Source organism: Eubalaena glacialis, chromosome 11 (genome assembly GCF_028564815.1).
Source record: "Eubalaena glacialis isolate mEubGla1 chromosome 11, mEubGla1.1.hap2.+ XY, whole genome shotgun sequence".
NCBI lineage: Eukaryota > Metazoa > Chordata > Mammalia > Artiodactyla > Balaenidae > Eubalaena > Eubalaena glacialis.
This window is the reverse complement of record NC_083726.1, coordinates 23,306,302-23,319,917: the sequence shown is the minus strand read 5'-3', so window position 1 is coordinate 23,319,917 and position 13,616 is coordinate 23,306,302. Positions and strand designations below refer to the sequence as shown.

At 39.1% G+C, this 13,616-nt stretch overlaps 1 protein-coding gene and 1 pseudogene across 6 annotated transcripts in view; both read left to right on the top strand.

The window, feature by feature from the left end:
• Positions 1 to 13,616, top strand: part of APAF1 (apoptotic peptidase activating factor 1) — a 109,510-nt gene that overhangs the window by 5,374 nt on the left and 90,520 nt on the right. The gene's annotated exons all lie outside the window — the stretch shown is intronic.
• LOC133101795 (U6 spliceosomal RNA) lies at positions 3,398 to 3,511 on the top strand (annotated as a pseudogene).

Sequence of the window (13,616 nt, the reverse complement as noted above, 5' to 3'; positions counted from 1 at the left end):
AATTCTATCAGTTACTTATCTTTAAAAATAAAAATCTTTAGTAACTTGTTTATCTTATGTGTAATCTCAAGAAAAAGAAAAATTGGGAGTTGACTGTAACAACCAATGGGTTTTTGCAGGCAGGCTTTATAGATTCATTTGACATCTGGCAACTGATTTTCCTTGCTTCAGATATTCATGTATTCAGTAAATGCTTGAGAACCTATTATGGATCTTGGCACTGTTTTGGGGCAAATGGGATTCAAAAAGAAGCCTGTGCATCTAAGGAGTTTACTTACGGTCTGGTAGGGGAGGCAGACATATAAACAAATTACGTCATGTGTGATAAATTGAACAGTAGAAACAAGTATAAGGTACAAAGTTAGAACAAAAGAAGGAAGCTTTCTGTCTGGGGGAAGAAAATGAACAAGACAGGCTTCCTGAAATGACATTTTAGCTGGAGTTTGAAGGAAGAATAGAAAGAAGTTTGCAAGGCCGACTAGGCAAGGATGGGAGTGTAGAGAAGGTGGGAAGGGTATTGGGTAGTTACTGGAGTGGGGAAGGACATATGGTGCAGAAGAGGGTTTAGGACATTTGGCAGGTGTACTGTTGACCCTAATGAGTCTGGTAGGTTCTCAGGGTATTCCCTATCAGGAATATTATATATTATATAGCTTCCTCAGTCTTTGGTTGCCTCCATCCACTAGTGAGTTCTGGGGAACTTAAAAAGATAGTTCCTGGCTTCTAGTGTTTAATAACTTTTTTTTGTTTACAATATATAATCACCAATTAAGATAGTTTATGGCAAGATGATAAAATGAATAGAATAAATAGTAAGCACCTGAGAGATTTAGAAAGATGGAGGCTAGGGCACATCTATTGTACACACCAGGTTTTAGTTAATACTTCGCAGCCCTTGTTAACAGTATTGATCATACTCTTGTCAGAAGTAGGCCTAATTCCTAAGCCCTGGTTTTTCTCCTTTGTCATTGTAGAGAAGTTTCATGAGACTCAGAGCCATGCACATTTCAGGGCTAAGGATTTATTTATTTTTTCACTTTTTTTTTTTTTTTCCCTCTCCTGCAAAGTTGATCACCAAGGATATTTCAGGATAAAATTGGTTTAAATTTCTTTAGTGTGAAGAAATGGTCTTCCTTTCAATATAGTGATGAATTTCCTTTAAACTATGTATTTATAATATACCAATTTATAGGGTTAAAATGTGCTCTTTAAATCAGTTTAAATCGCTCTATATTATTGGGGTGAATTTTCAATTTTAGGGGTTAAAATTGACCAACAACTTATGGAATTAATCAGCCAGGAATCATATTGTGTAAATTGTGGTCTCGGAATAGATTTTCACCACTTTGTTTTGAGAAAATGCCAGAGATACTAGCAATTGTCCAGTGCATAATGAGCTTAATTCGTATCCTTTATAAGCTTTTGTGAGATCTCAAGTACAGAAGATTGAGTAAATCATATTTAGTTTACAGCCCATTATCCTGTTAGGTCTGTCTAAGACTTAGCTTCTTGCTGTGTTCATTTCCTTTTAAAAATTTCCCATTCTCATTTCCCTCCTCTAAAGGAACACACACTCCTCCTATGTGTTTCCTTTACACAACTACAACACTGCTTCATTTCTGACACCAGATGTGTGAGCTTTCCACACATCCAGCAATTCTTCAACGCGAGCTGGGTGTCCTATGATTTAACTCACTTCTGAAACTGTCTACCTGGAGATAGCATCAGATCCCATAGGTTAAGGGTTCAGTCCTACAAGACTGCCCCCTAACGCTTTCATATGCCAATTGCCAGTCCAGGTTGTTTGTTACCTGTGCTTCTGACAACTATACTTATTAGATTACTGGTTTATTATACAAGGATAAAACTCTGGAACAGCCAGATGGAAGAGATGCATGGGGCATGGTATGTGGGAAGGGGTGTAGAGCTTCCGTGCCCAATTTGGGTGTATCACTCTTCCTACATCTCCTTGTGTTCAGCAGCCCAGATGCTCTGTGAATCTCGCCCTTTTGGTTTTTTTATGGAGTCTTCATTCATTACGTAGGTATGATTGATTAAATCATTGGCCGTTTGTGATTGAACTCAATCTCCAGCCACTCACTCCCCTCTCCTCTGGAGGTCTGGAGGGTGGGGCTGAAAGTTCCAACTCTAATCAAGGGGTTGGTTCCCCTGGTAACCAGCCCCCATCCTTAGGTTATCTAGGGGCTTTTCAGAAATCACTTTATTAACAGAAACTCAGGTGTGGTTAAAAGGGGCTTGTTATATGAATAATGTAAGACACCATTTCACTTTTATACCCTGGAGCTATTTCAGGAACCAGGAACAAAACTAAATAGTATCACAAAAGATGCCCCTAAGGCTCTTCTTATATGGGAAATTACAAGGATCTTAGAGCTGTGTGCCAGGAACAGTGATGAAAACCAAATATATATTTAATCACAGAATCACACCTCCCCATAGGCGATCTTTCTAATGTATTTATTGTATATCTTTGTAAATGTATGTGTAATCTATGTTTTCTTGTAAAATGTTTATGTTTATATGTAAATATTTTAAATTTGCATAAATGTTAAAGTGTTAATTATTTTCTTCTGTTTCTTATCTCACTTGACACTATGTTTTTAAGATTTATCCTTGTATGTACATATTATTTGTTACACCTGATTGCTACCCTCCATGGAGTACCTCCAATACATTTTTTTTTTAAGGGACTGGTTTATTTATTTATTTATTTATTTTTGGCTGCCTTGGGTCTCTGTTGCTGCACGCCGGCTTTTCTCTAGTTGCGGTGAGTGGGGGCTACTCTTCCTTGTAGTGCGCAGGCTTCAGTAGTTGTGGCACGCAGCTCTAGAGCGCAGGCTCAGTAGTTGCGACACACGGGCTTTGTTGCTCCGTGGCATGTGGGATCTTCCCGGACCATGGCTCGAACCCGTGTCCCCTGCATTGTCAGGCAGAGTCTTAACCACTGTGCCACCAGGGAAGCCCCATATTTAGCTTTTTAATCTATTTGGAGTCTGCTTTTGTATATCCACTAGTTCAAGAGTAGATACTTTCCTAAAGAAAAATTTTTTTTTTTGGCCGTGCTGCGTGGCATGCAGGATCTTAGTTCCCTGACCAGGGATTGAACCCGTGCCCCATGCAGTGGAAGCGTGGAGTCTTAACCACTGGACTGCCAGGGAAGTCCCCCTAAACATGAATTTTAATCTCTGGAGTTCATTTCCATTCTAATATATAGGAATATTAAATTTTTGCTGTTTAATTTTAGTATAGAACCTTTTTTTTTTTCTTTTGAAAGTGTGGGTAACTGTATGGGTTACAAACTTCATTAAAACTGTGTTCCTACAGAAATTTTGTTATCTTAGGACGGTGTTTGGTGTAAATTAAAGAATACTATTAAGTGCTTGCTTCGGCAGCACATATACTAAAATTGGAATGATACAGAGAAGATTAGCATGGCCCCTAATCCTTGCGCAAGGAAGACATGCAAATTCGTGAAGCATTCCGTATTTTTTTTTCATGCCCGAGGCTTTTTGTTCTTATTTTGATTAATATTTATGGAAGGATTCTTGAAGAATAAAATAAATCACATACCTACAGCAAAAAAAAAAAAAATACTATTAAGTTCTTTACTTATGCCTATACATTTTTAGGAAACCCACTTTCCTTTTGAAAGTTCAACCCTTTATTTATTTATTTATTTAGGGAAATTATAAAGAGTTGACGTATTTTTAAACCATTCACACAATTGTATTTACGTACTGAGTTTTTAAAGTATGAAAGTTTTCTCCAGAGGCTGTCTCCCTCTTTGCTTCCTTCCTAAGATTTCCTTGATGTTATTAGATTATTAATTGCTACCTGCATAAACCTCATGTGAAAGTAGGAGGGGTTAATAAAGGCAATATATAATAAAGGCAATTTTATTTATTCTCTGAATAAAGGCAATTTTCCTCTGATTAAGTTTCTCTGAATGAAATTATAGGTACAAGCCTCATTCAAGGCTAAATTGCTCCCTCTTGTGCCCATAGTCAAGATGTTTAGATTCTTTCTGAAATGTGAAATTAATGCTCCTGTATTTAACTGTCTTATTGTGATGGTAGGAGATTTGCAGATCAGTTGGTCTTTTGGTCTGTTTGTCTTTCTTTTTAAAGCTAATAGTGTTTTATTTTTCTTGTGTATGTTAATAATGCCCTAATTTAGTTTTTTTATAATGTTCTATCAATTATATCTCAATTTTAATAGTAATCTTTATTTATTTATTTTTAAATTTATTTTTATATTTATTTTTGGCTGTGTTGGGTCCTCATTTCTGTGCGAGGGCTTTCTCTAGTTGCGGCAAGCAGGGGCCACTCTTCATCGCGGTGCGCGGGCCTCTTCACTATCGCGGCCTCTCTCGTTGCGGAGCACAGGCTCCAGACGCGCAGGCTCAGCAGTTGTGGCTCACGGGCCCAGTCGCTCCGCGGCATGTGGGATCCTCCCAGACCAGGGCTCGAACCCATGTCCCCTGCATTAGCAGGCAGACTCTCAACCACTGCGCCACCAGGGAAGCCCCCTAATTTAGTTTTAAATTTAGGAGAGAAAGACCTTTGATACTGTAGATAATAGATACTTAAATTTATTTTTATTTTTATTTATTTATTTTTCTAATTTTTGAATTTTGTTTTATTTATTTTTTTAGACAGCAGGTTTTTATTAGTCGTCAATTTTATACACATCAGTGTATACATGTCAATCCCAATCACCCAGTTCATCACACCACCATCCCCACCCACCCCGCGGCTTTCCCCCCTTGTTGTCCATACGTTTGTTCTCTACATCTGTGTCTCAACTTCTGCCCTGCAAACCGGTTCATCTGTACCATTTTTCTAGGTTCCACGTACATGCGTTAATATACGATATTTGTTTTTCTCTTTCTGACTTACTTCACTCTGTATGACAGTCTCTAGATCCATCCACGTCTCAACAAATGACTCAATTTCGTTCCTTTTTATGGCTGAGTAATATTCCATTGTATATATGTACCACTTCTTCTTTATCCATTCATCTGTCGATGGGCATTTAGGTTGCTTCCATGACCTGGCTATTGTAAATAGTGCTGCAATGAACATTGGGGTGCATGTGTCTTTTTGAAATATGGTTTTCTCTGGGTATATGCCCAGTAGTGGGATTGCTGGATCATATGGTAAGTCTATTTTTATTTTTTTAAGGAACCTCCATACTGTTCTCCATAGTGGCTGTATCAATTTCCATTCCCACCAACAGTGCAAGAGGGTTCCCTTTTCTCCACACCCTCTCCAGCATTTGTTGTTTGTAGATTTTCTGATGATGCCCATTCTAACTGGGGTAAGATGATACCTCATTGTAGTTTTGATTTGCATTTCTCTAATAATTAGTGATGTTGAGCAGCTTTTCATGTGCTTCTTGGCCATCTGTATGTCTTCTTTGGAGAAATGTCTATTTAGGTCTTCTGCCCATTTTTGGATTGGGATGTTTGTTTCTTTAATATTGAGCTGCATGAACTGTTTATATATTTTGGAGATTAATCCTTTGTCCGCTGATTCGTTTGCAAATATTTTCTCCCATTCTGAGGGTCATCTTTTCGTCTTGTTTATGGTTTCCTTTGCTGTGCAAAAGCTTTGAAGTTTCATTAGGTCCCATTTGTTTATTTTTTTAATTTCCATTACTCTAGGAGGTGGATCAAAAAAGATCTTGCTGTGATTTATGTCAAAGAGTGTTCTTCCTATGTTTTCCTCTAAGAGTTTTATAGTGTCCGGTCTTACATTTAAGTCTCTAATCCATTTTGAGTTTATTTCTGTGTGTGGTGCTAGGGAGTGTTCTAATTTCATTCTTTTACATGTAGCTGTCTAGTTTTCCCAGCACCACTTATTGAAGAGACTGTCTTTTCTCCATTGTATATCCTTGCCTCCTTTGTCATAGATTAGTTGACCATAGGTGCATGGGTTTATCTCTGGGCTTTCTATCCTGTTCCATTGATCTGTATTTCTGTTTTTGTGCCAGTACCATATTGTTTTGATTACTGTAGCTTTGTAGTATAGTCTGAAGTCAGGGAGTCTGATTCCTCCAGCTCTGGTTTTTTCCCTCAAGACTGCTTTGGCTATTCGGGGTCTTTTTTGTCTCCATACAAATTTTAAGAATTTTTGTTCTAGTTCTGTAAAAAATGCCATTGGTAATTTGATAGGGATTGCGTTGAATCTGTAGATTGCTTTGGGTAGTATAGTCATTTTCACAATATTGATTCTTCCAATCCAAGAACATGGTATATCTCTCCATCTGCTGGTATCATCTTTAATTTCTTTCATCAGTGTCTTATAGTTTTCTGCATACAGGTCTTTTTTCTCCCTAGGTAGGTTTATTCCTAGGTATTTTATTCTTTTTGTTGCAGTGGTAAATGGAGTGTTTCCTTAATTTCTGTTTCAGATTTTTCATCATTAGTGTATAGGAATGAAAGAGATTTCTGTGCGTTAATTTTGTATCCTGCAACTTTACCAAATTCATTGATTAGCTCTAGTAGTTTTCTGGTGGCATCTTTAGGATTCTCTATGTATAGTATCATGTCATCTGCAAACAGTGACAGTTTTACTTCTTCTTTTCCAATTTGTATTCCTTTTATTTCTTTTTCTTCTCTGATTGCCGTGGCTAGGACTTCCAAAACTATGTTGAATAATAGTGGTGAGAGTGGACATCCTTGTCTTGTTCCTGATCTTAGAGGAAATGCTTTCAGTTTTTCACCATCGAGAATGATGTTGGCTGTGGGTTTGTCATATATGGCCTTTATTATGTTGAGGTGGGTTCCCTCTATGCCCACTTTCTGTAGAGTTTTTATCATAAATGGGTGTTGAATTTTGTCAAAAGCTTTTTCTGCATCTATTGAGATGATCATATGGTTTTTATTCTTCAATTTGTTAATATGGTGTATCACATTGATTGATTTGCGTATATTGAAGAATCCTTGCATCCCTGGGATAAATCCCACTTGATCATGGTGTATGATCCTTTTAATGTGTTGTTGGATTCTGTTTGCTAGTATTTTGTTGAGGATTTTTGCATCTATATTCATCAGTGATATTGGTCTGTAATTTTCTTTTTTTGTAGTATCTTTGTGTGGTTTTGGTATCAGGGTGATGGTGGCCTCATAGAATGAGTGTGGGAGTGTTCCTTCCTCTGCAGTTTTTTGGAAGAGCTCTAGAAGGATGGGTGTTAGCTCTTCCCTAATGTTTGATAGAATTCACCTGTGAAGCCATCTGGTCCTGGACTTTTGTTTGTTGGAAGATTTTTAATCACAGTTTCAATTTCATTACTTGTGATTGGTCTGTTCATATTTTCTATTTCTTCCTGGTTCAGTCTTGGAAGGTTATACTTTTGTAAGAATTTGTCCATTTCTTCCAGGTTGTCCATTTTATTGGCATAGAGTTGCTTGTAGTAGTCTCTTAGGATGCTCTCTATTTCTGCGGTGTCTGTTGTTCTCCTTTTTCATTTCTAATTTTATGGATTTGAGTCCTCTCCCTCTTTTTCTTGATGAGTCTGGCTAATGGTTTATCAATTTTGTTTATCTTCTCAAAGAACCAGCTTTTATTTTATTGATCTTTGCTATTGTTTTCTTTGTTTCTATTTCATTTATTTCTGCTCTGATATTTTTGATTTCTTTCCTTCTGCTAACTTTGGGTTTTGTTTGTTCTTCTTTCTCTAGTTCCTTTAGGTGTAAGGTTAGATTGTTTATTTGAGATTTTTCTTGTTTCTTGAGGTAGGCTTGTATAGCTATAAACTTCCCTCTTAGAACTGCTTTTGCTGCATCCCATAGGTTTTGGGTCATTGTGTTTTCATTGTCATTTGTTTCTAGGTATTTTTTGATTTCCTCTTTGATTTCTTCAGTGATCTCTTGGTTATTTAGTAATGTATTGTTTAGCCTCCATGTGTTTGTGTTTTTTACGGTTTTTTCCCTGTAATTGATTTCTAATCTCATAGCGTTGTGGTCAGAAAAGATGCTTGATATGATTTCAATTTTCTTAAATTTACTGAGGCTTGATTTGTGGCCCAAGATGTGATCTATCCTGGAGAATGTTCTGTGCGCACTTGAGAAGAAAGTGTAATCTGCTGTTTTGGGATGGAATGTCCTATAAATACCAATTAAATCTCTCTGGTCTATTGTGTCATTTAAACCTTCTGTTTCCTTATTTATTTTCATTTTGGATGATCTGTCCATTGGTGTAAGCGAGGTGTTAAAGTCCCCCACTATTGTTGTGTTATTGTAGATTTCCTCTTTTATACCTGTTAGCAGTTGCCTTATGTATTGAGGTGCTCCTATGTTGGGTGCATATATATTTATAATTGTTATATCTTCTTCTTGGATTGATCCCTTGATCATTATGTAGTGTCCTTCCTTGTCTCTTGTAACATTCTTTATTTTAAAGTCTATTTTATGTGATATGAGTATTGCGACTCCAGCTTTCTTTTGATTTCCATTTGCATGGAATATCTTTTTCCATCCCCTCACTTTGAGTCTGTATGTGTCCCTAGGTCTGAAGTGGGTCTCTTGTAGACAGCATATATATGGTTCTTGTTTTTATAACCATTCAGCAAGCCTGTGTCTTTTGGTTGGAGCATTTAGTCCTTCACGTTTAAGGTAATTATCGATATGTATCTTCCTATGACCATTTTCTTGATTGTTTTCAGTTTGTTATTGTAGGTCCTTTCCTTCTCTTGTGTTTCCCACTTAGAGAAGCTCCTTTAGCATTTGTTGTAGAGCTGGTTTGGTGGTGCTGAATTCTCTTATCTTTTGTTTGTCTGTAAAGCTTTTGATTTCTCTATCTAATCTGAGTGAGATCCTTGCTGGGTAGAGTAATCTTGGTTGTAGGTTCTTCCCTTTCATCACTTTAAGTATATCATGCCACTCCCTTCTGGCTTGTAGAGTTTCTGCTGAGAAATCAGCTGTTAACCTTGTGGTAGTTCCCTTGTATGTTATTTGTTGTTTTTCCCTTACTGCTTTCAATAATTTTTCTTTGTCTTTAATTTTTGCCAATTTGATTTCTCTGTGTCTTGGCGTGTTTCTCCTTGGGTTTGCCCTGTATGGGACTCGCTGCGCTTCCTGGACTTGGGTGGCTATTTCCTTTCCCATGTTAGGGAAGTTTTCGACTATCATCTCTTCAAATATTTTCTCTGATCCTTTCTCTCTCTCTTCTCCTTCTGGGACCCCTATAATGCGAATGTTGTTGCATTTAATGTTGTCCCAGAGGTCTCTTAGGCTGTCTTCATTTCTTTTCATTCTTTTTTCTTTATTCTGTTCTGCAGCAGTGAATTCCACCATTCTGTCTTCCAGGTCACTTATCCGTTCTTCTGCCTCATTTATTCTGCTATTGATTCCTTCTAGTGTATTTTTCATTTCAGTTTATTGTATTGTTCATCTCTGTTTGTTTGTTCTTTAGTGTTTCTAGGTCTTTGTTAAACATTTCTTGCATCTTCTTGATCTTTGCCTCTATTGTTTTTCCGAGGTCCTGGATCATCTTCACTATCGTTATTCTGAATTCTTTTTCTGGACGGTTGCTTATCTCTACTTCATTTAGTTGTTTTTCTGGGGTTTTATCTTGTTCCTTCATCTGGTACATAGCCCTCTGCCTTTTCATCTTGTCTGTCTTTCTGTGAATGTGGTTTTTGTCCCAGAGGCTGCAGGATTGTAGTTCTTCTTGCTTCTGCTGTCTACCCTCTGGTGGATGAGGCTATCTAAGAGGCTTGTGTAAGTTCCTGATGGGAGGGACCTGTGGTGGGTAGAGCTGGGTATTGCTCTGGTGGGCAGAGCTCAGTAAAACTTTAATCCGCTTGTCTGCTGATGGGTGGGGCTGGGTTCCCTCCCTGTTGGTTGTTTGGCCTGAGGCTACCCAACACTGGAGCCTACTGGGGCTCTTTGGTGGGGCTAATGGCAGACTCTGGGAGGGCTCACGCCAAGGAGTACTTCTGAGAACTTATGCTGCCAGTATCCTTGTCCCCACGGCCCCCCCCCACCTCTGCAGGAGACCCTCCAACACTAGCAGGTAGGTCTGGTTCAGTCTCCCCTGGGGTCACTGCTCCTTCCCCTGGGTCCTGATGTGCACACTGCTTTGTGTGTGACCTCCAAGAATGGAGTCTCTGTTTCCCCCAGTCCTGTTGAAGTCCTGCAATCAAATCCCACTAGGCTTCAACGTCTCATTCTCTAGGAATTCCTCCTCCCGTTGCCGGACCCCCAGGTTGGGAAGCCTGACGTGGGGCTCAGAACGTTCACTCCAGTGGGTGGACTTCTGTGGTATAAGTGTTCTCCAGTCTGTGAGTCATCCACCCAGCAGTTATGGGATTTGATTTTACTGTGATTACGCCCCTCCTACCGTCTCATTGTGGCTTCTCCTTTGTCTTTGGATGTGGGGTATCTATTTTGGTGAGTTCCAGTGTCTTCCTGTCGATGATTGTCCAGCAGCTAGTTGTGATGATGGTGTTCTCACGAGAGGGAGTGAGAGCACGTCCTTCTACTCCGCCATCTTGGTTCCTCTCTTGATACTTAAATTTAAATCTGCAGAATTCATTAGCTAGTTGTATCAGGATACTTTCTTTGCCTTGTCTTTAATCCTGGGATGATTTTAGAAAATCTTAAATAAAAAGTGCAAATTAAAAAAAAAACACTTTAGGAGCAACAGGTAGTTTAAAACTGTGTTTTTAACATAACAGTCATAGTATCTTCATTTAAAAAGAAGTAAAGTTCTTTCCATTTGCCCTTCTGTTCTTTCTCCTAAATTCGTCACCAGAAGTAGTCATGGTTAACAGTTTAGAGTGAGTTTTTCCAAACTTTTTCCTGTGCATTTACAATCATGTACACACACACAACATAGCTGTAAAACTAAGCGAAGCCTCAGGGATTTAGTGTTTCATAACTGTTGACTCAAGCTGAAGCAAGCCTAGAGAACTTCAGGAAACTTTCAGGAATAAAGAGTAGGACTTGTTGTTTACCTTCTTCTAAGACATTGGCACTGGTAATCAAACCATGCTTCATAGCCTTGCCTTACCTCACCTCACTTACTGCAGAGTTCTATCTCTTCTGGTCATTTGTGTTTTTTAAAAATATTTGTTTATTTATTTTGGCCGTGCTGGGTCTTTGTTGCGGCATGCGGGCTTCTTAGTTGTGGCATGCCTGTGGGCTCTAGTTCCCCAACCAGGGATCGAACCCAGGCCCTCTGCATTGGGAGCACGGGGTCTTACCCACTGGACCATCAGGGAAGTCCCTGGTCATTTGTTATCTTTTAGATTGTCTTGTAGTTACTACTCAGTTCATTGCCAAATTCTGATCTAGGTCCCCTCCCCTCATTCCCAAGCCTTTGCTATACCTTCTAGACTCCTCTGTGATCAGGAAACTCCTCTATATCATCAGCCCTTCTTAGAATATTTGCATCCTTGCGTTACGTGAAACTGGGCAGTTCCTTGAGGATACCACCTTCTCCATAGCCTCCTTCAGTGGTGTGGCAACTTTTTTCCCTTTCTATTCCATATATTTCAGCACCAGGAAATGGGTGGATGCTGTCCTTGCTCTCTGTTGCCTCGTCCAGGCCATTAATACTTCCTTCTCCAGCTAAATTCTTTGTCCTTTGAGGTTCATTTTTCTAATCTTTCCCTGTTATGTTATTGCCCTCTCATTCATTGATGATTGGAGTTCTTAGTTATAAATTTAAGGCCTTCTCCTGTTGGCACTCTTAGTAATTTTGATATCTATGTGGATGCGTCATCCAAAACCTTGGCCTCTCAGTTTCTTGACTTCTTTATCTGCAGTGACCATTTTCTTCACTCCCCTTCAGCCATATAATTCACTGATCACAGGCTGGATCCTGGCCCATGGCATTACCAGAAATGATACCAGTTTTGAAATCTTGATGTTAAACATTCTATACCACTCTTTGCCTACCTCCATCTATTCTAATTTTCAAGTTCACTACAGTTTTCTGATCTGTCAGGGCTTCTCCCTTAATTCCCTAATATCCTCACTGTTTATCCCATCAGCCCCCTCTTAGGTTTGGGCCTAGATTTTTATTGCCCGTTATTTAATTGCTCCTCAGCACATATTCTTCGCTCTTTAGTTCTTTCCTTATCTTGGGTGAAAGCTGATTCCTTCTCTATTGCTAGGAGATGGAATAGGTATTCCTCTTGCTCCCCATTGCTTCATCCAGACATTGCTTCCTTTCTCCTTGCTGAAGAAATCACCCAACTGAGTTCCAATTTAAATTCATGATCATAAACCTTGGCAATTTTACTAGGTTCATTTAGTGGATGTGTAACCATTGCATTGGGGTTTGTAGGGTGTAATCAGAAAACAACTTTACTCTTTTCCCTCATTGCCTGTTCTAAACTCTTCTCTGGGACTGATTCTTTCCCTGGCCTTGTACAGGTTCAGAGTATCCAGGTCATTTCACTAATTAAAGTGTCAAGTCCTGGGAATTCCCTGGCGGTCCAGTGGTTAAGACTTGGGCTTTCACTGCTGTGGACCCGAATTCGATCCCTGGTCGGGGAGCTAAGATACCACAAGCTGTGCGGTGTGGTCAAAAAAAAAAAAAAAAAAGTCAAGTTCTATTTAATTCGCTAAATTTCACTTATATATATATAATGTTCTCCTCTTCCTTAGTTGGGCCTGCCTTAGGCTTTGGAAGCCTGCAGTGGAAGAGGAGATTAAGATGGACATTGCAGGTTGTTTCCAGTTTTTTCCTGTTGTAGACAGTGCTGCGGGAATGTCCTGTGGAGGCAGAATAGTTTAGAAGTGGAGCATTGACACTGGATGTTTGAATCCCAGCTCTGGGATTCAACCTTTCTGTACCTCAGTTTCCTCATCCGTAAAATGGGGATGATAATGGTATCTGCTTGATAGTCTACTCTGAGGATTAAATGTAGATTAATATGTAGAACTCTTAGGAAAGTGTTCAATAAATGTCTGTCATAGAAAGATCTTTGTGCATATATACAAATATTTCTTTTAGATGATTACATTTTTAAAATAGTGATTTCTTTTTGTACTTAATTATTTGTGAATGCCAGTAAATAAGTTGCCCTTTGGTGTAGTAAAACTCATTTATCTTTGTATCTATTTTTTGCTTTTTCTTACACATTTATGATCATATAATATAAATCTTTATGGTTAATGCCACTGGTCTGATCTAATGCTGCTGTTCCCCATATTTTATTTATTTATTTTTAAATTTTTATTCATTTTTTTTTGGCTGCATTGGGTCTTCGTTGCTGCGCGTGGGCTCTTTGCTTGTGGCGAGCGGGGGCTACTCTTCATTGGGGTGTGCGGGCTTCTCGTTGCAGTGGCTTCTCTTGTTGCAGAGCACAGGCTCTAAGTGCACGGGCTTCAGTAGTTGTGGCACGTGGGCTTCAGTAGTTGTGGCGTGCAGGCTCAGTAGTTGTGGCGCATGGGCTTAGTTGCTCTGTGGCATATGGGATCTTCCCGGACCAGGGCTCGAACCCCTGTCCCCTGCATTGGCAGGTGGATTCTTAACCACTGCACCACCAGGGAAGTCCCTCCCCATATTTTATACATAGGGACCCCTCTTGCTTTTCTTTGTATCTATATAGAGCTCATTAAGTATAGTCTATGAAAG